We start from the raw sequence: 25,702 nt of genomic DNA on the forward strand, positions 1-25,702 counted from the left end.
CATCAACTACTATGCAAATGCTGCATCTATACTGTTGCTGACTCTGCCGCTACAACTGAGAAATCATCTGTTTCTACTACTAAAAAGAATTCTCTACCATACCCATTTGCTCCCTGATCTGGATGAACTTAGCTCTTCTTAGAGCTTTTGTGAGTATGTCTGCTACCTGATTTCTTGTGGAGACATATTGCAACTGTACTGCCCCTTGCTGAACACAGTCTCTGATAAAGTGACATCTAATATCAATGCGTTTTAACCCATCATGAAATACTGGATTCTCAAAGAGTTTAATACAACTCTGATTATCACAAAAAATATTGGTTGCCTCCATCCTTTTCCTGAACAAACTCACAAGCAGTTTTCTAAGCCATATAGTTTCACATGTAGTTGTTGTGGCCGCCATATATTCTGCTTTTGTTGAGCTTAGAGCTACCGACTTCTGCTTCCTGCTGCACCAAGAGATCATTCCTGATCCAACACTGAAGCAATACTTGGAGGTACTTTTCCGGTCTACTGAACTACCTGCGCAATTTGCATCTGTGAATCCATTCAATCTGACGTCATCTTCTCGAGTGTATTTCAACCCATATCCGACTGTTCCACGTACATATCTAAGAATGTGCCTAGCTGCTGCCCAATGCACCCTTTTCGGTTCCACCATGAACTGACTAAGGGTGTTGACAACGAAGCAAATGTCTAGCCTAGTGTTGACCAGATACATGAACGACCCAATGAGTTGTCTATACAAGGTGGGGTCCACCTCCTTGTCTCCTAATGCATCTATTTTCTTCCAGTTGGTGATCATGGGCGTAGACATGGACCGATGATTTTGCATTCTGAATCTCTTAAGAATCTCTGTAGCATATCTTCCTTGTCCAAGGAAAATCTCCCCATCCTTCTGCCATACTTCCAACCCTAGAAAATAATGCATCAACCCCATATCCTTCATGTCGAATTCTACTTCAAGATTCTTCTTGCAGTCCTTTACGAGCCTAGATGACCTTGTTAGAAACAATTCATCCACATATAATACCAGAATAAGTGGCTCATTCTCCACCATTAGATAGTAGAGATTGGGATCAACATCACTCTTGACGAATCCCAACTGCTGCAAGTAACTATCAATCTGACCATACCATGCTCTGGGTGCCTGCTTGAGCCCATACAGGGCTTTCTTTAACCTACATACATGAGTTCTCTTCTCATGAGTTTTGAAGCCTTCAGGCTGTTCTATATACGCCTCTTCTATCACCTCGTTCAAGAATGTTGTCTTGACATCCATCTGGTGAATCTCCCATCCCATTTGAGCTGCTAGGGATATAACGGATCTAATAGAGGTATATCTGGCTACTGGGGTGAAGGTCTCTTCATAGTCTATTCCTTCTTTTTGTGCGTACCCCTTTGCTACGAACCTAGCCTTGTACTTCTCTATACTGCCATCTGCAGCATACTTGATCTTGTAGATCCATCTTGATCCTACAACTGATCTATCCTCTGGCCTAGGTACCACTTCCCAGACATCATTCGTCATGATAGAACTATACTCTTCTACCATGGCATCCACCCATACTTGGTGTTGTACGACTTCCTGAAAGCTAGAGGGTTCTTCAACTTGTGCTACCAAGGCTTGGTACTTGTTAGGCTGTCTACATTGCCTCTTCTCGGTTCTAGGAGCTCCGGCAAACTCCTCTGCATCCCTCAATGTCTATCATACTTCCCTACTGGAGTACACTTCGTTTTGTTCCCCATAGTAATTTGGAAATCCATTTGCTCTTTTTGATAGCTTGAGAAATATTCTCGTACTCCAGTCATATGGGTTGAAGCCTCACTATCAATGTACCAAACATCTGCTAATGCTGAACTTGCCAAGCATGTGAATTCTTCTTCTAATATAGAAGATAATCCAGAGACATCTTGATTTTTCATCCTTCTTTGTGTTATTTTCCTATCGATTTCTAACGCTTTTCTGCCCTAGCAACTGCTGCAAAATATCTGTGTCCTAGCTGAAGATCTGCTCTGCAAGGAAAAATACGCTGCTCCCTTCTGCCTTTGGTAAGCTTCAATCTAGAGATTGAATTTCTCTGTCGACTCACTCAGAGAAATCGATTTCTCCTCAAAACTTCGTCCTCCTTGGCCTTCGAACTACGCTGCCTCTGGGGTTTTGAATTGCTGCCTCTATAGTAATTTCGAAATCCTTTTCCTCTCTGCTTACGATCTGTGCTCTAATACCATGTGAAAATTTCTAGATAGAAATCCAACTGCAATGACTGATATTATTTATTCTACTTATTAATTCAGAAATAATTTATTCACAGTGTTTCTATGGCAAATATCGAAATAAATTCTATTGCAGCCTTCACAATTAAAATACTGCAGAAAAAGTAAATGCAAAGAAAAATACTAGCACAAGTATAATCACAATGACAGTTATTTTTGGAGAATTGTCCTTGGAAAAACCCAATGTGGGAAAACTGGTGCAGTAGATGAGGGTTTCTTTATTAATCTTCAGCAAAAATCTCATGTACAAGATACAACCAACAGAATAGAAGAGAAATCTCTGTGAGAAATTTATTGACAGTTCTCTCACACTTCCTGGTGAGATTCTGATCCAGGAGAGGACCTGTTGCCCCCCCTACGTCTCACTGCGTTAGCTTCTGCGTGAGGATTGTGTAGTCCCAGCATTAGCCTCTGCGCTGTCCCTCTGCGTTGTCCCTTCTCTACTCTGCATCTTTTACTCTTGCACTCCCGATTGATGCTGCTACCCTCTCTCTCCTCCTCACCTGCAACTCTCCCTCTGAATCGATTTTCTCTTGTCGAACTTTGACTAGTGAGAAAATTGATTTTACTCGGGTCACTGAGTATCTGCGTGGTGTATTTTCAAAATGCTCATCGAAGTCCTTATAATCCTCCAGTTGAGAACCAACTACCCAGATTTGATTCTAATCAATGGTTCAGATCATTTGGGCTCGATCTTCGTCTTCTTCTAGAAGTTTTACCCACAGTTAGATTAATACCCTTTAATTATTTTAATTTATAAGTTTAGACTTAGGGTCCAATTCAAAATAATTATTTTAATAAAACTGTCTCTGGGTGGAATTTGCCAAAACGATTTATGGGTATTGTGGAATACATGTGTCCAAGCCTCCCTGCAAATTTTGAGACTTAGAGCCGATTCGATGCTACTGGAAATCAACAGGGAGATTCTCTCGTGCAACGATTCCTTTAACGAAGGTACCCCACTACTCTGTGAGCTCGTTTAAAGTTGTCCTTACCATTTATGAGTCTGACACTTTTACCCCTTCTGCAACAAGCTCATCTCGTACTTGAGATATTCAGGTGATATAAGAAGAAATCGTCTCAGTGTTGGACATTTTGGTGCCCTTGAGTTTCTCTCAGCATAATTTTTCGGTTTTGGTTGTTGCTTTGGTATAACTTGGTCAATGCCTCCCACATTTCTCTAGAAGTTTTCTTCTTGGATATATGAGGAATAATGTGATCCTTCACTCATTCCAGGATAATACACCTGGATTTCACATCCTTATTATGGGCTGCGAAAAGTGTTGCATTCGTAGGAGGAATTTGAGCTTGTGCTGCAAACTCCCAGATGTCGTTCTTCTCTAATACCAACACAATTCTCTCCTTATATATGTTGTAGTTAAACAATCCATCCAAGCGATCTTCAAACCTGAGATTGGTAGCCATCTTTATCCAACTAATCAAACCTTGCCAAAACTAACATGCTTGGCACGTTGCTATTGCAGATCTCTATTGGTTGATTTGTCGAATTCCCCTAGTTCTGCTGCTTTGTCATGGTTTGTCCACTTAGCCTTGTTAGGTCTGCCACCCAATCATGACACTTTCGGTGGCTTCCATGTCTTGCGGCCTTCTCTGGGCTGTCTGTCATCTGCTATTGTTGTGTCAACGCGTAGCTTCAACCACTTGGTTGACCCTCACACAACCCTATTTGTCGGTCGTCCTGCGGTTGATCTGCTTGCCTATGAGTCCATGTATCTTGCAACCCTTGATATCATTGTCAGCTCAAACTACCACTGCCACAACTTGTCCACTGTTCAGTTGACCAATCGTTCACTGTCCATGATCTTTGCTTTCTCATTTGCATGGTCTACAAGTGATTCTCATCACTTTGATCTTCATGACGAAACTACTGGCAACTTATGTCACTCTCGCCCTGAAATTTTTGGCCTTGACCATGTCTGCCTGCTGGTGGCCTCATGCACCTGCTCCTGTGACCAATCGTTGGCATCCTGAAACCCATGTTGTGTATGCATGGCTGCCACCTCGGCTTCTGCATGACCAATTGACTCTTTTTCCTACGTCACGGTCTGCACTCCACCGACACGTCTTGTCGCTCCGACACCTTGCCACAACGGACTCGGCCCCCTGTAGACTGTAGTTGGTCTTGACCATTGAGTAGGTCTGATAACCCACTCAAGTTGTCGCTCGTCCCACTTTTTTTTAATTAAATTACCTTTTCAAAAATATTTTTGTCTGGGTCGTCATACGACCAAATTCGTCCTTAATTTTTTAATCCGTTCTCGTCTTACAATTTGTATGGCCTTTGGCCTACATAAAAATTTATGCCTTCATACGATTGTGACCAAACCTGGCCCTGGCGATCTTGTATGAACCTTGCTTTTGTGATTCCAAGAATAGTTTTCTTTAGAGTTCTAATTTTGATACCATGTTAGATTTCTGCAGACCTAGCACTTGACACGTAAATTCCTAGCAAAGGAATTGATCTACTTATTTAAATGCACAACTAGGTTCCTACCCCAATAAATTTAGTGGAAGCAAACATAATGATCTCAATTACAATGATACAAACATATTCTTGCCCAACAAGTTTTTCATTAACAAATCCAAACTTATGTAGGCTCCCGTCTTGAGATAATGGCCCACTTGAGAAAATCAACATATCTGCCTTAGATCGTTGCTTAATCTTCCCTGCAGATTTGGATCTCTAGCCTCTCTGCACTCCCTCAGACCCAACACACTGCTTGCTAAGATGCTGCTGTCAATCTTGTGCTAATGTTGTGTGCCTTTCTCCTTCTCCCTAGCCTTGCTTTTATAACTTTACATTGAGCTAAAACCCTAACCCTAATCCGAAAGTGATTAAATGTTGAGATTAGATCTTGCCTCACTTGAGATCAACGACTAAGATTAAAACTTATTAAAGTAAATTACTTTACTCTTCCTAAGTTTATTTTAGCTCAATAAGCCAATATTGCTAACATGTGTTTTTTTTTAAGTTAGACTTAGGCTAAGTTACATTAGGAACTTGCTCACACTTGAGCAAGTGTTCTAAGGAGAATGTGGGCGACTTTTGCATGCCTACACACAAGGCTTGTGGAGAAGTACTTGCCCGAGCTTCAAAAATCAACAAAAAGTAGGTCAATGGGATTGTTGAGTACAATGATGTCAATACAAAGCAGGAGTACTAAAAAGTCTCTTATATAAAGAGCAAGAAGTAAAGTAGAAACATGAAGTCTATATACAAAAACATAAGAAAAACTCTTGGATCCAAGTGTGGGCAGTGGTAATGGGAGGGATATGTGCAGATGGAAAGGATCTAGGGATTTTGTTATGATCCACTAGATATATTTGTCCTAATATCTGAGGCTGAATGAAGAAAAATAAAGATAAGATGATGCTCTAAAGAGAGCTAGGGAAATATCTGGACCCTCTACTACATTGATGCCTGGCCACTATAACTTGCTGCTGATGTCTAGGTGGTCTGATCTACCTGTTGGTAAGGGATCTGGTCTGGTGATGTCTTTGAGGTCTTTGGGGAGGGGGAATGGTCCCTCTGGTTTGCACTGATCTGGAGCTAGAAGCAATGCCATCATCAGCATGTCTCTCAGTGCCCCTAGCTAATTTGGTGAACAGGATTTGGCCTAGGAGGAGGCTGGAGTGTGTGGGTACAAAGCTTGAGGGCCTCCTTCATGTAAAGGGCTAGACATCTCTAGTCTAATCACTGGAAGAAACTAGAAAGGGTTTGGATCCCCCTGAACAGGCAAATGAAATGTCCTAGAAATTTAAGTTCATTTAATGGCTTAATGTACCATAACCATGTCTGATATTTTCAGTAATAATGACCCAATGTGCTGTCAGAAAACCAAACCTTCATACAGTAACCATGGGATATATTAATCATGGGAGATATTTCAACATTTATATATTCAGATTAAGCGTATTATACACAGATTCATGTTTAAGTCTCATGATACAATTATTGCAGTGCTATTGTAAGGTGTGCTAAAGTAGTTATCATACGTGGAAATCCTTATCGGGTCATTGAAATTGATGCGAATAGAATCATGCAATAACGTGAATAACGCTTAGAGAATTATTTACACCAGCTGTAAATTCCACTAGACTAAAACTTATTTAAGAAAATCCCATGCGAAATCTGAGAGAAGAAATTGCATGAAATGTTCCACAATAGATCATCAAACTCACCGAAGTATATTTCAAGAAAAATGTGAATTCAATTATTGCAGTTAATATAATCATTCAATTGAGATACCTTCATCATTCACATTCAGATTTATTACCATGCATCCAATACCACCATAGAATTATTGGATTTTCTTTAGATTTTGTAAGCCATTTTTGGATTTGCGGAAGTGCCATTGTGTAAAAAGTTCCAAAACTTGAAGAAAATTAAAAGCACCTAAACTTAGATCTATGTTGTTCAAAATTTGGGATCTAAAATCTTAGATTGACCTACTTATTACCCAACTCAATAAATTAAGATTAAAAAATTTAAATGCTAACTTGGAATGAACAAGTTAAATGAAAAAAAAAATTGACTTTGTAATTACAACTTGCTCTAAAATTTGAGTGAAAAGGAAGAACTGAATTTGCTTGGAGAAAGTTGAAAGTATCTCCACCATTGGGTGTTGGAGTCCCCTTTCTTTTTATTGAAATGCCTCTTACAAAGATTGCGATGAAGTCTTCTTCCACCTAAGGTTGGAAGAAAAACGACTATATGAAATCACAAAAGCCCTAGCTCCACAAGGAGGATAGATATAAATCTAGAAGATAATTAGTCAGACGAAAATGTTTCTTAAATAAATAATAGAACTTAAAAATGACTTTCAGAGTCACTAAGTGAAGCATTAAGTTTGTTTTTGGTCAAACTAGTCTTTTCTCTGTTGATTTTTGTAGCTTGGGCAGGTACTTCTGCACAGACCTTGTTTCTAGACATGCAGAAGTTGCCTACGTTCTCCTTAGAACACTTGCTCAAGTTGGTGTATTGAGCTAATAGAAACTTAGGAAAAATAAATTAATTTACTTTAGTAAGTTTTATTTTTAACTGTTGATCTAAAGTGAGGCGAGGTTTAATCTTGGCTGTCAATCACTTTGCGATTAGGGTTAAGGATTTAGCTCAATGTAAAGTCATAAAAGCAAGGCTAGGGAGAAAGATACCATACAACAACACTAGCCTCAAGAGGAGGATTGTGATACTCCGGTGTGCTGGGTTCGACGAAGGTGCTAGGAGTAGCTAGGAAGATGATCCATATCAGTCGAGGAAGATCAAAGGACAGATCTAGGGCTTGATTAGGAGAAAAACTCCAGGTTTATTGTTGTATATGTAATTCCTCAGTTGGGCCATTATTCCAAGATGGGAGCCCAAGTAGGTTCACATTAATTTCTTATAGAAGAAATTTGATTGGGTAGAAATCTATGTGTCGCATGTGTTTGAGATTGGTTGTGTAATTGTGCTTTTGCTAAATATTTTGTTAAGAACCTAGTTGTGCTTTTAGTCAATAATCTGCTAGGAATTAATCGCCAAGTGCTAGGTTTAGAAACTGACATTCTTGACTAGGAATCTTCATATAATTTATTGCAAACCTTTGAGAGGGAGTATTTTTTATTCAATATTTTGTTACTTCAACACCATTTTCTTCCCCTTTTTGTTATTATTCATGAATTTTTTAGTTCTTTTTTCTTTTGATAAGCATTTCGCTCTAGGACATTAGGGGTGGGCTTTTTATTGAAATAGCACACATTTTCTTTCATTTTTTTTTTTCTCTTTACCTCTCAGTCTGCTATTTTTTCTTGATTTGACTGAGGTTTGCATGATTTTTTCTTTCTTTCATTGAGACTTTTTATGGTGACGGTTGACAAGTTATTCATAAGTTGGGGAATGCAAATGTATATAGATGATATGGAAATGTAAAGGGAATTATGGAAAGTGCTAAGTGTGGAGATGATATGATTACTCTACTTACTTTGATCTTGAGTAGCACCTAGTGGTCTAGGCCAAGACACACTTATCTGAGAACAATTATATTCCCCCATGGTTAGATGAGAGAAGAAGGTAAGATTTTTTTTCTTCTCATTTATAGATAATAAAGGTTCAAATCTATGTTGTAGCACACTTAACAACAAGTCAGAATCATCAATACCATTCTAAGCTAGGAAGCAACACATGGAATCATAATAATTGGAAGAAGTCATCATGGTGTCATGGAGTAATGTCTGCTAGCACACATGAAATGAAGTGTCTAGGAAGCAGGACTGGTATACCCCTACAAAATGAATCTGAAGCACAGGTGTATGATGGAGTGTAAGAGAGAAGCAAGCTTGGATCTTAGAATTGGAACCTCGTACAAGCAACAACATCACATTGGATGGAGTGTGTCTCTAAGGTAGTTACCCTAAAGGGCCAACACATCCATATGGAGTAAAATGGCCTCCATAAGACCTTTGTTTGGAGCAATTTCCATGTGGATGTAGCTAGAGGAGTATTTGGATCCCTTTAGCACTGTTACTTTGGTAAACTTGCCCAAGCTGCTGCCTATTGATTTCAGGATGATCTGTCCAAAAACCCAATGGAAGGCATAGGAAGTGGACCTAGATTGGTGCTGATGTGACTTCTTCTATTGGCATAAGATTAAGGGACTGGTGATTGAAGTGTAAACCTCTCACTCCAATGAAATAAGGACCTGATTGGGATATCAGATCTCTCTTCTCTATTGAAACAAAAAAATAAAATAGCCGTTGTTGCAGGTGGATGGTTGTCCCTATAGCTTAGATCTCCAAGCTTCTACAATTCATTGCTCTATTGAAATTTGAAATTGGACTGGGCCATAAATCCCATGCTCCAAGAGGATGACTGTCTTACGACAGAGTTCCAGATTCAGGATGTCTTGGATGGGGTTAGACTCTACCTTCTTTACAAATTGTCCAGTAGTGGAAATACAAGTTTGATTTGCTGATGTCTTGGGCGAATCAACATCCTCAGTACCCTTGCAGGTTGTCCATCTATATTCATATTCCAAAATGGTGTTCTTTTGGCTTCTATGTATCATTCCACTTTTGGTTTTCATGATGGCAAGGGGGAGTAGGAATAGAAGGGAAGAAGAACAAGAGGATAGTGGTCCCCATATGAGTGACCCAATGTATGATGAGGAGGAAGGGTTTGAAGAGGAAGGGGATGAAGAGAACACTGAAATGCTAGAGGGGAAAGTTGCATTGACACCCTTGTGGAATTTTGTGACCAAACTTGAAGGGGGAAAAGGTGGTTGAAGCTACAAGTTTTTTTGCCCTCATCGTTGTCATGGAGGAAAACCATATAGTGGTTCATATATCGCGTGGAGGCTCACAACCTGTTCGTGGTGGAAGGAGGAGAGATTAGTAGATATATTTACAGGTTACTACTTTTGTCATAGATTAGACTTATTGTCTTGTTGTGAACTTGAACTTTTTTGTCTTACTCTACCTAGTTCAGTGTGTGCTTGAGTCTTGGTGGTGGCCAAGTGGCCTATTTTGTAAACATTATTATTTGAATTTTGGACAAGACATGTTGACAATTGCTCACTTGCTAGATAAGTTACTTGAATGTTTGATAATTTTATCTTCTTAATGTTTTATGTTTTATGATATGCTTAAAATTTGATGTATGTTTGTAATTGCTAGAATCTAGATGGTTGATGCTCGAATAATTAATCATTGATGTACAATGGAATCATGGATGCCATATATATCTTCATTTATGTAAAAATATGCATGTTTTCATGCCTTCTACAACTAATTTGGTATTTGGGATTTTTTATTTTGAATATAAATGAATATATATATATATATATATATATATATAGTAAACGCTTCACTTCCTAGATTTTTGAGAAATGATGCTTTTGCGTCCCCGCTTCGTCCCTGCTTTGTGCAAGTTGCAACATTGCATCAGATGGAAATTAATTAACAGTGAAATTGAACGTACATTGTTTGATCCAAAAAAAAATACAGCAGGGGATAAACTTGGCCAACATATGGCAAGGAATTTGTCTAGTAGAAGTTGATTATTCTCATTTATTGTCTAGGGAAAGACAAATAAATCCATGGAAATGCTTTCCCATATGTTATTTAGGGCAGGTAAAAGCATCGATGCACCTTCTAGAGAAATCAACCTAAGCTTGTCAATTTTCACAGGTACCAATGCAATATGGTATATCTTTTTCCATATTCTTCTAGTATATCAATGTTACCTAGCCTTTTCATAGGTTTTATCCCTGCCAATGCAGTGAACCTAAGTCACAAGACACGTCCTCCAAGGTCCCGTGTCCCGTATTTTACGTGTTGGACACGAAAACGGCCCTAAAACGTGTCGAAAACGTTTTTCATCGTGTCCTGTGAAATGTAAAACGTATTCGCCGGTTTTCGTCGTGTCCTGCATCTGGAAAACGCGTATTCCGTTGATAGAAAACGTTGCTTGCATAAACTGCAATTGTTTTTTAAAGAAACAAATAATTTTTGAGTGGGGCAACTTAATGATCAAGTCTAGGCCCTAGTATTGATATGCTATTCATGGTAATGTTAAATTCTTAAAGTAAAAGTGACATTCTCCTTAATCTTCTTTTTCATCCTTTTACTTAAATTTTTAACATTACCATGAAATGACTCAGGATGTTTGAGAGTGGTTCCAGCCTCATTGGATTTCATATGGAGAAAGTAGAATTTTAGATTTCATTCAAAATGCAGCAGACTTATCAGTTTTTCAGGATTTCAGGATTGGGAGATTGTAATGTTTCCAGGGGACACCACCTGCCCGGGCTACCCCTGCCACCAGTAGAGGACGTGGTCTACCTCCTATAGCTCCTACTTCTAGTTCTTCAACTTCTAGAGCATAGCAAACTCCATTGCCAACTCCACCAGCACCAGCATCTACATCTAGAGGGAAAGGGAAAGCTGTGGCATTCTCTCGCAAGAGGGGCAGAGGAAATCAATAAGATTAGACTTTAGTTATTTTCTTCTGTGCTTGTAAGTTTTACATGAACAATGAACATTGAATATTCAAGAATCAAGACCAAGCGTATCACATTCTAATTTCTAAATAGTAAATTTTGATTCTATTTAGTTTTTTAAAGTGAAATATGAACTTTGAGAAGTAATTATATTTTAATTTGATTAGATAAGCTGCAACCTGCAATTAATATAGCTAAAAAACTATATTTCGGTATCTATATATATATATATATAAAACGTGTCCCCCGTGTCCTGTTTCCAGGTCGCTGCGTTTCGTATTGAATACTTGTATTTACGTGTGCTCTGTGTCTCGTGTCCTCGTGTCATGTGACTTAGCAGTGAACTAATAAGGCTATGGTGAAATTCACAGGATTTGTATTTTAGCTTTTGCCCATCCCAACTGACTAAAACTTCATTGTGGCACAATATGCTTTCTTCCAATTGGGAATTGTGAAGACTATTGCCTTGGTTATATAACAATCCTACTTGCCAACTCCAACTGTCTCTAGTTCAGGCTTCCTTGTTCTGCAATGATTCCTACAACAGAGGTACTACTACTGTGTACACAACATATATTTTGGAGAAAGCCATTTGCTAAAACATTTTCTTTGGTCACTTTATGCTTGCATGTCATGGAAACCAATCCTTTTCCCCTTATTCTTATACATTTCATAATTTTTTCTTTCTTGTGAGCGCATTTCCTAGAATTATGATGGTCTCTACATGCATAACATGGACTTCCCTTACCATCTTCTAATTCCCGTTGATTTTACTATGTAGAAAAGAGCTTCTTCAGAATTTTGCAATATTTTATAAAATTGGATCAATTTGTAATATTTGTATTTGGAAAAATTAACAGTGATACTCGAGCAAAATGCACCTGCAACACAAAAATTTCAGACAACAATTAGACACCCACAAATATGCCAAAAATTGCGCCAAACTGAGCCATTTTATTACAAGAGGAGTGTACAATAGATAGATGGAATATGTGCACTTGGGCTTGCCAAAGCAAACTATACAAATCCTAGGTTAGAAAATATGATGCCTGGACGCTGGAAAGTGCTTCCTCCTCAATCTTTGGCACTGGCCCTGGAAATTTGCACTGCTGGCTGGGAAGATACCCCGGTTTGATCCCTCTAGAATGCTCAGAAACTTTTGCTAAATTAATCTTGGCCTCTCCTCAACAAACCCAGAAAGACCTAGAAAGGGTTGGGCCTCGTTCCAACCTTCCGAAATTACCTCCAATTTGTGTGAGCTCCCTCTTAGTTGGGTAATTCATACTGCCTGAGAAATAGTTTCCAAATCCCTCCAAAATTAGTTGATAACCTCTCCAAGAATTCTCCTTATGTCCCCTTATGAATCCCAGCTCCAACTCCAGCTCAAGCCTCCACAACCAAGGTGCTCCTCGAATGACTATGCAAACCCAGTCAAACTACTTATGCGCTGGCCCAAAAAGAAGAAAATTCGGTTTAAAGGAAGTCCCCTCAGCTTGCCCACCAAACCATTGCAAAAATGTTGTCAGATGCCAAAAGAATGTGCCCCTAAATTCCTAGAACCAACTCTGTCACAAAGCTCACTCCCTTGAGATGTGCATGGTCCCTTACTACGCCCAACCTGCTCCTCAACAACTCAAATCTCTTGTGAAATCCCTCTAGAAAAGCTCCAAGAATGAAATAAAGGCTCCCCTTGGGTAGCACTCGAAGTCCATCGAAGTAGGAGTTGAGATCTCCCCTCAGAAATCTCGTGTGCTGAACAACACTCTGTTGAATCAGCTAAACAACTTGAGCAAACAATGGTTCAAATATCAAATTAGAAAATGTCCCTAAATGAGTGCTCCACCTCCTATTTATAATTTTTGCCCCTTCTCTTGCCTTGTGGGTTGAGGGCTCCACCCATCGAATTTCCTTTTCCCTCCTTTCTCCAAGTCGAGCTCTCCAAGGGGTGTGTATTCCCTCATGGAGTGGCCCCCACCTTCCATTAGCCCCACGATTTCGCCTTTTCTCTAAAGTGGGTTCCTCTTTTTACCCAAAAATTAAATCTTCCTTTGATTTATCCATTCTCCTAAGTTGTGGGCCAAAATTGGTGTTCACCTAATCAAAATTGCAAAAATGATGGTACTGCTTGTTGATTTTAATTGGAGGGGACATCACAGTCCTCCCCTCCCAATTGTTGCTTGTCCTCAAGCAACTGTAGCACTGGATGCTGCAAAACCTGCTCACCCTCCCATGACCGAATTGATGAAGAATGGGGCATTTGGGTGGACCGAGGAGATGTAGGAGGCTTTTGAGCGCCTTAAGTAGGTGATGAGTAGTTGTCCAGTGTTGGTACAACCATATTTCACGCAACCCTTTGTATTAGAGTGCGATGCCTTCGGGGAAGGCATAGAGGCAATTTTTCCATCTGATCAGAAACTCCTTGATAACTCTACTTCACAGTCTCCTCTCCTTGGTATCCAAAATAGCCTCAGGCTCCAAGACCAAGTGCCCCTCATCATCCAAAAGGGACAACTTTGTAGCTGTTGTTTTTGCGATCCCAATGCCTTTTTCAAGTAAGATACATGAAATATGTTATGGATCTTGTTCCTTGGAGGCAGCGTCAATTCATATGCTACCTCTCTAAATCACTTAGTGACCCGGTAAGGTCCATAAAAACAAGGTTTAAGCTTCTCCACCCCCTTTTGCTTGAGAGTGGATTGCCTATACGACCGGAGTCTCAAAAAGACCAAATCTCCAACCTCAAACTGCCTCTTTGTTTTTTCCCTATCAGCATACAATTTATGCGCAGTTTGCGGGTTATCCTTGAGAGCTTTGAGGATCTCTGGGGATATCCTGACTCTCTTGTATCCAATCCTTGGCCTCAGGGGCCCTGCTGTCTCCAAAAATCATGTCACCAAAATTCAATGCATCATAACCGTACAAAGCTCGGAATGGAGACATACCTATGGACATGTGGTAGGTAGTGTTGTAGCAGTACTCTCCAAGATGCAACTACCATATCCATGCACGTTGTTGACCAATCACATAGTTACACAAGTAGCCCTCCAACGACTTCTTCACAATATTTGTCTGCCCGTTGGTCTGTGGGTGGTCGCTGGTGCTAGGAGCGAGCTCAGTGCCCACAAGCTGGAACAACTCCTTTTAGAACCCACCCATAAATCTGCTATCTCGGTCACTGACAATGGTCTTTGGAAGACCATGTAGCCGAACTACCTCTCTGAAAAATAACTTTACTACTTGCAAAGTTGAGTGATTAGTGGAGATGGCAAAGAAGTGGGAAAACTTGGTCAATCTGTTGACCACCACATAGATGAAATCCTTGCCCTATACTGTGGGCAACCCGATAATGAAATCCATCGAAATACTCTCCCACTTCCTCTCAAGAATAGGGAGGGGATGCAATAATCTGGTAGGGTGTGTCTGCTCACCCTTGTTCCTCTGGGATGTGTCACACTCTCGAACATGCCTCAAGATGTCATCCTTGAGGCTTTTCCATGAAAAGCGCTCCCTAATGGCCCAATATATCTTAGTGAACCCCTGGTCTCTAACCATTGGAGAGTCATGGGCAGCCTTCATAATCTTCTCCCACAGCTGGGAGTCTGGCACCAAATAGATTCGGTTCTTGTAGTAGATCACCTCGCCCATCACCCTGTACCAGTCATCCTGTATCCTGCCATCAAGGATCTCGCATGCATGGCGATCCTTGGAATACTCAACTAGCAGTTGTGCCCTCCAATCTGAGGCAATGCTCATGAGCGAAATGGTGGTCGACCTCCTAGATAATGCATCTGCCACCACATTCTATCGACCCTTGACATACTCTATGTCAAAGTCGTATGCCTGAATCTTGCTCACCCATTTTTGTTGTCTCTCCTAAATTGCTTCTGCTCTAGGAAGAATTTGAGGCTATTGTGGTCCGTCTTCACCCTGAACCTGTTGCCTACGAGGTATTGTCGAAACTTGGCCAACGCATGCATGATGGCCAACATCTCTTTGTCATAAATGGAATATAGCCGCTCATGGGAAGGCAACTTCTGACTCTCGAAAGCAATCAGATGTCCCCCCTGCATCAAAACTGCCCCTATGCCTTCCCTGAAGGCATCGCACTCTAATACAAAGGGTTGCGTGAAATCTGGTAGTGCCAACACTGGACAACTGCTCATCACCTGCTTGAGGCGCTCAAAAGCCTCCTGCGCCTCCTCGGTCCACCCAAATGCCCCCTTCTTCATCAAATCAGTCAAGGGAGCGACCAACTGTGAGAACCCCCGCACAAACTTCTAGTAGTAGGTGCAAATACCCAGGAATCCCCACAACTCCGTCACATTCCTGGGTGTAGGCCAATCCAGGATGGCCCTGATCTTCTCCTGGTGAACTCGCACCCCATCCTCTCCTATAATGTGGCCAAGATACAACATCTCTGTAAGTCCAAACTCGCATTTGGATATCTTGGTGTATAGTTGTTGCTCCTCTAGGATGCGAAACACCTCCTCCAAGTGCTGGAGGTGCTCCTCCCAAGTCGTACTATAGATCAAAATATCGCTGAAGAAGACCAAAACATGTCTGCATAACTGTCTGTGAAACACATGGTTCATATAGGACTGGAAAGTGGCAGTTGCATTGGTTAGCCCGAAGGGCATCACCAAAGTGTTTGTAATGACACCTGAAGGTTGTCTTTGGGATATCTTACTCCCTCACCCAAATATGATGATATCCTAACCGCAAATCTATCTTAGAGAAGTATTTGGCTCCTTTAAGTTCGTCCATCAACTCATCTATACGTGGTATCGAGTATCGGTTCTTTAGGGTCTTCTTGTTCAGGGCCCTGTAGTTTATGCACATATAGAGGGTCCCATCCTTCTTCTTCACTAGTACCACTGATGAGGCGAAGGGACTAGAGCTAGGTTGAATGTGTCCCAAGGTGAGAAACTCCTGTATTTCTCTCTCGATCTCATCCCGATAAGCCTCGGGATGCTGGTATGGTGTGGTGATCACTGTGTCTACACCCTCCTCTAACTCAATGGTGTGCTCAAAGCCCCTATCAAGTGGTTGCCTTGGTGGAATGTCCCCCAACACTGTTGGGTCCCTGTCTAGAATGGCATGAATATCTAGGTGTGGAGGTTTGGGCCCGTCCCTTGCATCTGATATCCTGAGCTCCACAACCCACTCTATATCCCCATGTCTCAAATCTGCCTCCATCCTGTGAGTTGATACTAGTCTATCAGGATACGAGTGCATGCCTCTCAACAAAACCATCTTCCCATCAGGGCTTGTGAAATCCATCTCCAAATTCTACCAATTGGTGGAACACGCCCAAGAGAGTATAGCCACTAAACACCAAGCACCACAATGGTGTCTAGAACGTCAACCACAAAAAAATGATCTGTCATCGAATAGTCCTCATCACTACTATCATCCCAGGAACATATCTAGTACTCTGCATGGTACGGTCTCCTGGCACCAAGACGGAGAATCCCTCAAAAGACTCTGTGTGTATGCCTCTCCTCTCCACCATCTAGGCGTCTACGAAATTGTGGGTTTCCCCACTGTCTACTAGCATCGATACACATTGTCCTTGCACCGTGCCCCTGATCCTCATCGTAAGGTACTTCAACACTCCCCGAAGTGTAGTGATAACTCTTGCTGCAAGCAAGAAAGGAGCTCCTCCTGGTGGGGGTGGTGGGCCTCCTCCTCCTCCTGTCATCTGTGGCTCATCATCACCAACACCTATCTCTTGCTCTGCATCATCCTCCGGCTCACTATCAAAAAACACCTATATATAGTGTGCCTTGCCCTTGGTACACTTGTGCCCTAGTGCCCATGACTCTTGGCAAGTGAAGCACAACTTCCTCCTACGAAGGTCTCTCCAGGTCTCATCATCCAACTGGCCATGCCCTTGAATATCTCGCTGTTGTGGAGGCCTAGTGTCATGGCCCCTTTGTGGGAAAGGTGCTCATGGTGGAACTGGTTCCCTAGCCTTGGGAATTGCGTCTTGCAAATTTCTCGCGTAAGATACTGCCTCCTGTAAAGTAGTGGGCCTCCGAGACCTCACTAGCCCACACAAAGGCTCAGTCAGCCCCTCCACAAAAGTGTAGACCCTCCTGGCATTTGACAAGTTTGGCACCATCACTAATATCCTCAAAAACTTCGATATGTAGTGCTTGGGGCTACCTGTCTGTCTGAGTTGTGTCATCTCTCTGAAATGTGCCTCCGGATCCCTCCTGTCAAAACGCTCCACAACCCTTCGTGTGAAGTCCTCGTAAGAAGTCACACTAGCATGCCCTAGTGTGGTCAGCGACCAGCCCATGGAACCACCAATCATGTGTCACCCCCTCCAAGTGCAAGGTAGCCATTTTGATGGCTTCCACCTCACTCATCCGGCTAAGATGAAAGTATGTATCCAGTTTCTCCACCGATGCCTTAGCCATGCACTTGGATGACCAATCGAATGCGGGAAGATACATCCTCCCAATGGTATGTTGTAGCTCTGAATTTTGCGTGCCTGAGCCCCTTGCGCCCTTGCCCTTGTGAATCTGCTTGAGCTGGCATAAGTACCAAAAGGACAGTGCAGCTCAAAAGTCCTCCCCCATAGATTGCCACTCCCGAAAATACTCTCCCATAGGTATATCATCCAGTCCAACCTGCTCACCTACTCCTAAGGGAAAAAGCGTGGGCAATATAGTCATGGTTGGCCCACAAAAAGTGTGTGGGTGAGTCAAAGGGGAATGATGGTCATATTGGTGGGAAGCCCCTGAAGTCTCCCCAAACAAGAAATCTCGGTGAATACCCTTGTCCCGGTTCTGCTGCTTAATCTCTTCCAACATTTCCTTTTGTCCCTTGGCCAAGTCATTCAGGGCCCTCAAGAGACTATAGAATGTTGCCTCCTCTTTGCTCTTGGGTTCCACCATGTCTATTTCCTCTACCTCCTATTCTAGGGTCTCAGTATCAGGTGTAATCTACAACTCCCTCTCCCGACTCCTATACCTATGCCTCCTGTAAGTAATGTTCTGCTATTGTTTTGTGGTCATAGAAGTGCCCCATGGTTGAGCCAAGACCGGAGCTGTGATACCATTGTAATATTCCTATTAGGAAAAATTAACAATGATACACAAGCAAAATGCACATGCAACACAAAAATTTCAGACAACAATTAGACACCCACAAATATGCCAAAAACTGTGCCAAACTGAGCCATTTTATTACCAATAGTAGTGTACAATAGATAGATTGAATATGTGCAGCTGGGCTTGCCAAAGCAAGCTAGGCAAATCCTAAGTGAGAAAATATGTTGCCTGGGCGCTGGAAAGTGCTTCTTCCTCAATGCTTTGCATTGACCTTGGAAATTTGCACCGTTGGCTGGGAAGAGACCCTAGTTTGAGCCCTCTAGAGTGCTCAGAAAATTTTGCTAAATTAATCTTGGTCTCTCCTCAGCAGACCCAGAAAGACCCAAAAAGGGTTGGGCCTCGTTCCAACCTTCTTAAATTACCCCCAATTTGTGTGAGCTCCCCCTCTCAGTTGGGTAATTCGTACTGCCTGAGAAATAGCTGCCAAAGTCATCCAAAATTAGCTGAGAACCTCTCCAGGAATTCTCCTTATGTCCCCTTGTGAATCATGAACCCCAACTCCGACTCAAGCCTCCACAACCAAGGTGCTCCTCTAATGACTGCGCAGGCCTAGTCAAACTACTTCTGCGCTGGCCCAGGAAGAAGAAAATTCGGCCTGAAGGAAGTCCCCTCAACCTGCCCACCAAACCACTGCAAAAATGTTGTTGGATGCCAAGAGAATGTGCCCCTAAATTCCCAGAACCAACTTTGTCATGAAGCTCACTCCCCTGAGATGTGTGTGGTTCCCTACTGCAGCCAGCCTGCTCCTCAACAGCTCGAATCTCCTGTGAAATCCCTCCAGAACAGCTCCAAGAATGCAACAAAGGCTCCCCTAGGGTGGCACTCGAAGTCCACCAAAGTAGGAGTTGAGATCTCCTCTCGGAAATCTCCTGTGCTGAACAACACTTTGTTGACCTAGCTAAACAACTTGAGCAAACAATAGTTTAGATATCAAATTAGCAAAAGTCCCTAAATGAGTGCTCCACCTCCTATTTATAATTTCTGCCCCTTCTCTTGCCTTGTGGGCTCCACCCATCAAATTTCCTTTTCCCTCCTTCTCTCTCCAAGTCGAGCTCTCCAAGGGGTGCGTATTCCCTCATGGAGTGGCCCCCACCTTCCACTAGCTCCACGATTTCCCCTTTTCTCTAAAGTGGGTCCCTCTCTTTACCCAAAAATTAAATCTTCCTTTGATTTATCCATTTTCCTAAGTTGTGGGCCAAAATTGGTGTTCACCTAATCAAAATTGCAAAAATGGTGGTACTGCTTATTGATTTTAATTAGAGGGGACATCACACAATCTCACTCCCTGTCTAAAGAAATACTTCCTCCCCAGAAATTTTTTTGTTCCTCTCCTAAAGTTTATTTTGCTTATTCTGTCACTATTTTATCAGTTGCAAGCGGGTGAAAGTTAAACTTAATCAACGGGATATAGAATAAGTTTACAAATTCAAATTCCTCCCTATCAAACTGAAGCTGCCATATGACTGGTTGAGTCAACATAGTTCATGTAACTAACTCACACTCTAATTGAGTTTGGGTACCTAGTTTGGCATATAAAGGAGTTGTTATATATATATATATATATAATAGTAATAATAATAATAATTAATTAGTGATTAATATAGAAGAGGCATGTCTTTAAGGACATGACTGTTCATGAAGGGCACCTACCTAGGTATATAAGCGGGCTCTTATTTGTAACAATTCCATCACCTCATATCTTCTCTACATTTCTTGTATAAATATATTATTGTCCTATCGTGGATATTTATATATTTAAGATCTTCTGAATATTGTGCTGCATGTATATATATTCGTAACAGGAGTGCACATTTTTATCCCTTTCTACATCTGGACTGTGCAGAGTAATAATTAAACAGTGCACTACAGAAGCAGAAAACCTTTACTACAATTGACCTACTTCAAAGAAATTCCATCTATCTTGTAGAGTCAGTTTAAACTCCAAGTGGCAAGAAGCTTTCATCCCCTGAAGGTACTTCACTTTTCTTGACTTACATCTAACATGATGTTTCTTTCACCATGGGTTCCCATGGTCTTTTAGGTTGTTTGTGTACAAACAAAAGTTTTTGTTTCAAACTGGCATTTAGTTGAGTATGATCGTTCATAAGAGCCTAGCATAACGTGCATTTTATCATGTAATGATCTTATTGCAACAATACAACTACTTCATAACACCTAGTCTTTAAGTGTTCTATGATGGCTACAATTGAGAGATTTAAGAAAATTGGAATCCATCTGAATTCATATAGTTCGAAATTTGTCATTTGCAGCCGAAGGTTATGCACTTCAGCTGCAAGACGCCTGGATGGCTTTCTGTTTTATCAAAATTAAATTGATAAAAACTGCTGATAATTGTAACCACTGAGGAGAATGAAAATATAAATTAATTGTTGAATTGACTGTTAACAGGAAACAATCTTCAGTTTAATAGACTCATCACATTCAAGTGAATGAAAGAAATTTGTTTAAGATCATAATTTGTTAATTTTCCCATATGCATAAGGTCACTAATCATCAGAATTTTATTTGCTGACTCCTATATTGAGTTGTTTCGTTTTGAAGAGGGGGAGATGAAGAGAAAAGCATGAATAATCTCAAGTGATTTATGTCAACTCTTTTCTTTCTGTTGCTTTCTATTCAGCTATAGAGCTTAGTGATAATTATGACAGCTCGTCTGCCGAAATATTTTCTGAGATTAATGTATGACATAGACTAAGCAAACAGAGCATTCCAAATCCCAGTTACATTCTCTAGTGTCCATCCACATTGCTTCTGTTGGTATAGCACCTGGAATGCTGCTTTATGAATGAGTTCATAGTTTTTTCTTAACTGTTTTCCTTTCAGACAGGAATTCGTCCAATTAGAAAATGAAGTATCCTTCAATGAAGCCATCATCGAAGAAAGAGATCAAGGAATAAAGGAAATTCAGAACCAAATTTCAGAAGTTAATGAGACTTTTTAAGGATCTTGCTGTACTAGTTAATGAGCAAGGCATCGTGATTGGTAAGAATCTGAGTTGCTGTGCAAGTTTTCTTGATTTACAAATTATATTACTGTCAAGCTGACTGATTTTTCTAACAGATGACATCGGTTCTAATATTGAGACTTCATATGCTGCCACTGCTGAAGCTAAAACCCAACTTGTTAAAGCATCCAAAAGTCAGAAGTCTAGAAAATGCCTGGTTAGAGCTTGCACTTCTATTTGTTTCCAACTTCACTGTTCATGATCTTTGTAGTATTATGGCATACCAAACTGTGTTTTATTGTTTTGATGTTTTATTTTGAATTCAGCATTTGCCATGGATCTGATTTCCACTATCTGTTTATGGTTGTACAAACAGAGTTGCTGGGTACCATTGGCAATTTTAGCTGTGGTGATAATCATTGTGGTCATAGTCCTTGTTTTCTAATTGACCACGTGTTCTTCAACGACGATGAATCATGCTTCATCAAAGTTTATCTCTGTTTCTGGGCAGCTAGATTTGCTTTATCTCTGATTCTGGGCTGGATGGATTTTGGCTATTTGCTACTTTATAGGCCGTTTTTTGATGTTCTATAGCAAATTAGTTACATAAATTGCTGTTGGCGTGGAGGTGTGGGTACAAACCTGATCATTTTTGATGTAGTATCTGGAGCTCTGGTAAGGTTTTGAGAGGTCTTAAGGTCTTTCATGTGGTACTACGCTTGGGCTTTAACTATTCATTCATTCGTTGAAGTTGTCTGATATTTGAGAGTACAGGCTTTTGCATGCTTTTCCGAACTAGTTTGAAGAGTGGAATTTTCAGTCGGAGAGGATCATATGTAGCATATAGTGTCATGACAGACCTTTGATTCGTTATAAATAGTGAATACCATCATTTTTTATTGTTGATATAATGCCTATAAAGCATTGTTCAGATTCCTGTCCAAGTAGGTAAGCGTGACCTTTTTCTGTATACAGCCTTCAAAGTCACTTGGATTGGGATTGGATGATGAGCTATGTCAATTTCAGGTCATGCGGTGTTCGCCATATCCTATTTCACTTTTTTCTTAAATAATTAGTTGGGTTTGTAAAATTTGCAATGAATGATACCCTAGTATAGGTCCATCTTAATTTTGGATCAATCAAAGCATAAAGATATTAAAAAAACTAAGGCTCAAACACCTTGATGCTTAAAAGATCCAGCGTGAAGATGAATCTATGCTAAATTTTTTGTTATCATATATGTAATTTTACATTCTCATAAATTCATAATTTTTTTTAAATTTTATTTATTTTTACATCATGGACTTGATTTTTTTTATTCTTTTTTCATTTTGGTTTATAACCATTCACACATCTGATACATACTGGGCTGTAAAGTGTACCTGGCTTCCCTATGTGAAAATAGACTTCCCTTCAACATTTCTTGAAGGTTGGAAGTGCGTAAGGTTTGGGAAATTGCGAAAGCCATTTCCCACCAATTTTCAATGTTTTAGTTTTTTTTATTAGTTAAATTTTTTTAAGGAACATAAAAAATGAAGGGTTTTTAAGCCTCGTGGAACAACACTGACTTAGTAGGTGTAGTTATTAGAATATGCATACTCAAACTTACATATTGAATAAATAGTTGGTTATATACAAAATAATTAGGAATAGTTGGCCCTTTAAGAAAGGTCATATCCAAATGCCAATTATGTATAAACTAGTATAGATTCATCTTAACCATGTAATAACCATGTATGTAATAAGCATTGAGAAGGTAATTTTATAAATGATTAAAATATTAGGATTAAGATGGATCTCCATTGATTTATTATATTATAGATTTATAATTACTATATGTTGAAAATTGTAACTAGGTCGATCTTCATTGTAATCATGACGTTGTATATTCATTATAAAGAAAGAAAGATAAAGAAAAATAAATTATATTTTATTTTTGGAGTATGGGTTCAATATTCAAGTTTGAGTCAAAAACATGTTCTTCATGCTTCTGGGTCTTCTAGGTATTGTTGGGTTTTTTCTAGGATAAAGAATATTATTGGTCATTTGTCATAGTCCCATTTGGACTCATTGTTGTTGAAAAAGTGTAACTAGGTTTGGTCTTCATAATAACATGTGTAATTGTGATTTTATGTATTTAATGTAAAGAAGAAAAAATTATTATTGTAATGCTTGTCTCGTGGGTTTCATAAGCAAGGAATTTTATTTTTAGTTATGGCTCCCATTGTGAGCCCTTAGGATTGGTCATAAAGTCAAATTGAGTCAATGTTGTATATGAAGGACCCTTCTTAGGCATGCCACATATTTGTATGAGTTATTAAAAGAGTAAAAAGGCCCTCCAAGACCAAGCAAAAACACCTCCAACAAGTCAGCCTTAAAAGAAATAATGGAACTACACCAAAGGACATGTTGGCTCACCCACAACTCAAGTCGGCTTATTTGATGGACAAAACACTATAAATAGGCAACTCGAATCTCATTTGAACACAAAAGAATTTGGTCAAGCAAGTCTGCAATAAGGAGTGCGAAAAACACTTGGAAAGGAGCCTCATGACCAACGAAGAGAAGGGAAGGAAGAGTGAAGTCTTTGGTGTTACTTTGGATCTGTTTTAGGGCTATTTCTTGTCACATGTGCGAAGAAGAGAGGCATCATCTACTACAGGAAAGGCTGAGAGTATTACTGTCTGCTGCAAGGAAGGGCCGAGGTTGGTAAGTTCACTCTAGAAGCCGAGTCAAGGAGAAGACATTGCAACCATCAAGCCGAAGTGTAGAAGTCTCCCTATTCAAGCAAAGTGGTTACAAGGTGTTGCAACTAGGGTTTTTGAAATAACGTTGAGAATCGCAGTGTTGAAGCAAGGAACCAAAACACTTCAAGATAGCCAAGGAAGAAGAAACAAGGAGTTTGACTATTGTTGACTCAAGGAAGAAGAGGAAGATTTGTGTCTTGGTCTTGGAGAGGCAAATAGGTCAAGGGTCTTGGTCTTGGTATTCGTCAATTGAAGTCTCTATAAGAAGAAGAATTCGTTTGGGTTTTCCTCTCAAGTGGGAGAGGTTTTGGCCTTGGATGATCGCCTATATTCAGTGTTTCTTGTCTCGTTATTGTTTATGCATTGGTAGTTGTTTGATGAAGATGAACACAATAATAATGTAAGTGAAGAGACGATCCTAATGTAAAGAAGTAAAAATCATTCACAAGCAGTTATCATTATAAAGAAATAATCTAATCTTAATGTCCTAGATTTCTCAACATGGTATCAGAGCTAAGGTGCAAAGTCAAGGAAGGGCATCTCATCAAGAGACACACAAGCAATCAAGGATCAAATCTCTTGAAGGATATCAAAGTGAAGTCAAAGAAGTGTCAAAACCATAGATTGAAGAAGAAGTCTACACTAGCAAGTCTTGGGATCCTCAAGTCATCATCAAAAGACCTCTAAGTCCCTACTCAAGTTGAAGAGATCTACAAATCAAAATCACTTGAAGATTATTCATCCAAGAAAAGCAAGATCAAGGACATTGTCATCATTATCAAAAGGAAACTCTTCCTCTCATCGAAGTAAGGATTTCATCCTTGAAGAAGATCATCCAAGAAGCATCAAGACATGATCAAGAAGTCATCATTGATCATTATCAAGGACAACGTCATCAAGGAAAATGCCATCAAAGGATGTAAAGTGATCTCCCTCTTTATGGGGTCAAGGATCATTCTTGAAGAGAACTACCTTCATCAAGGAGAAGCTCTTTATTAACTATATCATCATCAAAATTCAAGGAGGCAACAAGTGGAAGAAGAATCTTCTCAAGTAAGTATATTTATGTCCGATTTTGTCAAAATGTCTTTTTGCAAGGAAAGCAACAAATTGGTTGGGGCTTCAAACTATCTTGCATGGAAGAAGAGGACAGATTTGAATCTCATTGAAAATGAGATTATGGATCACGTCAAAGGATCTATCACCGAACCAGCAAAAGAAGATGCTCAAGCACTTGCAAAGTTTATGAAAGGGGAAGTGAGGAATCAAAGGGTTCTCATAGAATCCATCAAGGATCCCCTCATTACATTTGTATCTAAACTCAACACCTCAAAAAAATTATATGACAAATTGGTAGAGTTGTTTTTTGTAAGCATTGCAGGAGAAGTTATCTCTCTAAGGAAAAAACTCTATAAGATATCGAAAGAAGAAGGAATAGCCTTATACATTATGAGGATATCTGAAATAAGGGATCAACTTCAAGATCTGGGAGAAGTAATGTCTGACAAGGAGATGACCATTGTAGTACTAAATACACTACCAGAAGAATGGGGTAACTTTACTTCAAGTATTTATGGGAAGAAAGGAGCTACTTCA

General features: G+C 40.1%; 1 pseudogene across 1 annotated transcript in view; it reads left to right on the top strand.

Annotated features, from left to right (window-relative positions):
• Positions 1-22,270, top strand: part of LOC149221515 (syntaxin-22-like) — a 105,867-nt pseudogene extending 83,597 nt beyond the window's left edge. The window contains exons 5-7 of the transcript XR_016249372.1: positions 21,239-21,397; positions 21,476-21,576; positions 21,736-22,270. The product of XR_016249372.1 is annotated as a syntaxin-22-like (transcript). The remainder of the gene's footprint in view (positions 1-21,238; positions 21,398-21,475; positions 21,577-21,735) is intronic.
• Positions 22,271-25,702: the final 3,432 nt, after the last annotated feature.

Source organism: Pinus tabuliformis, chromosome Q (genome assembly GCF_031772625.1).
Source record: "Pinus tabuliformis cultivar Carrire ecotype Pingquan chromosome Q, CPIR1, whole genome shotgun sequence".
Lineage (NCBI taxonomy): Eukaryota > Viridiplantae > Streptophyta > Pinopsida > Pinales > Pinaceae > Pinus > Pinus tabuliformis.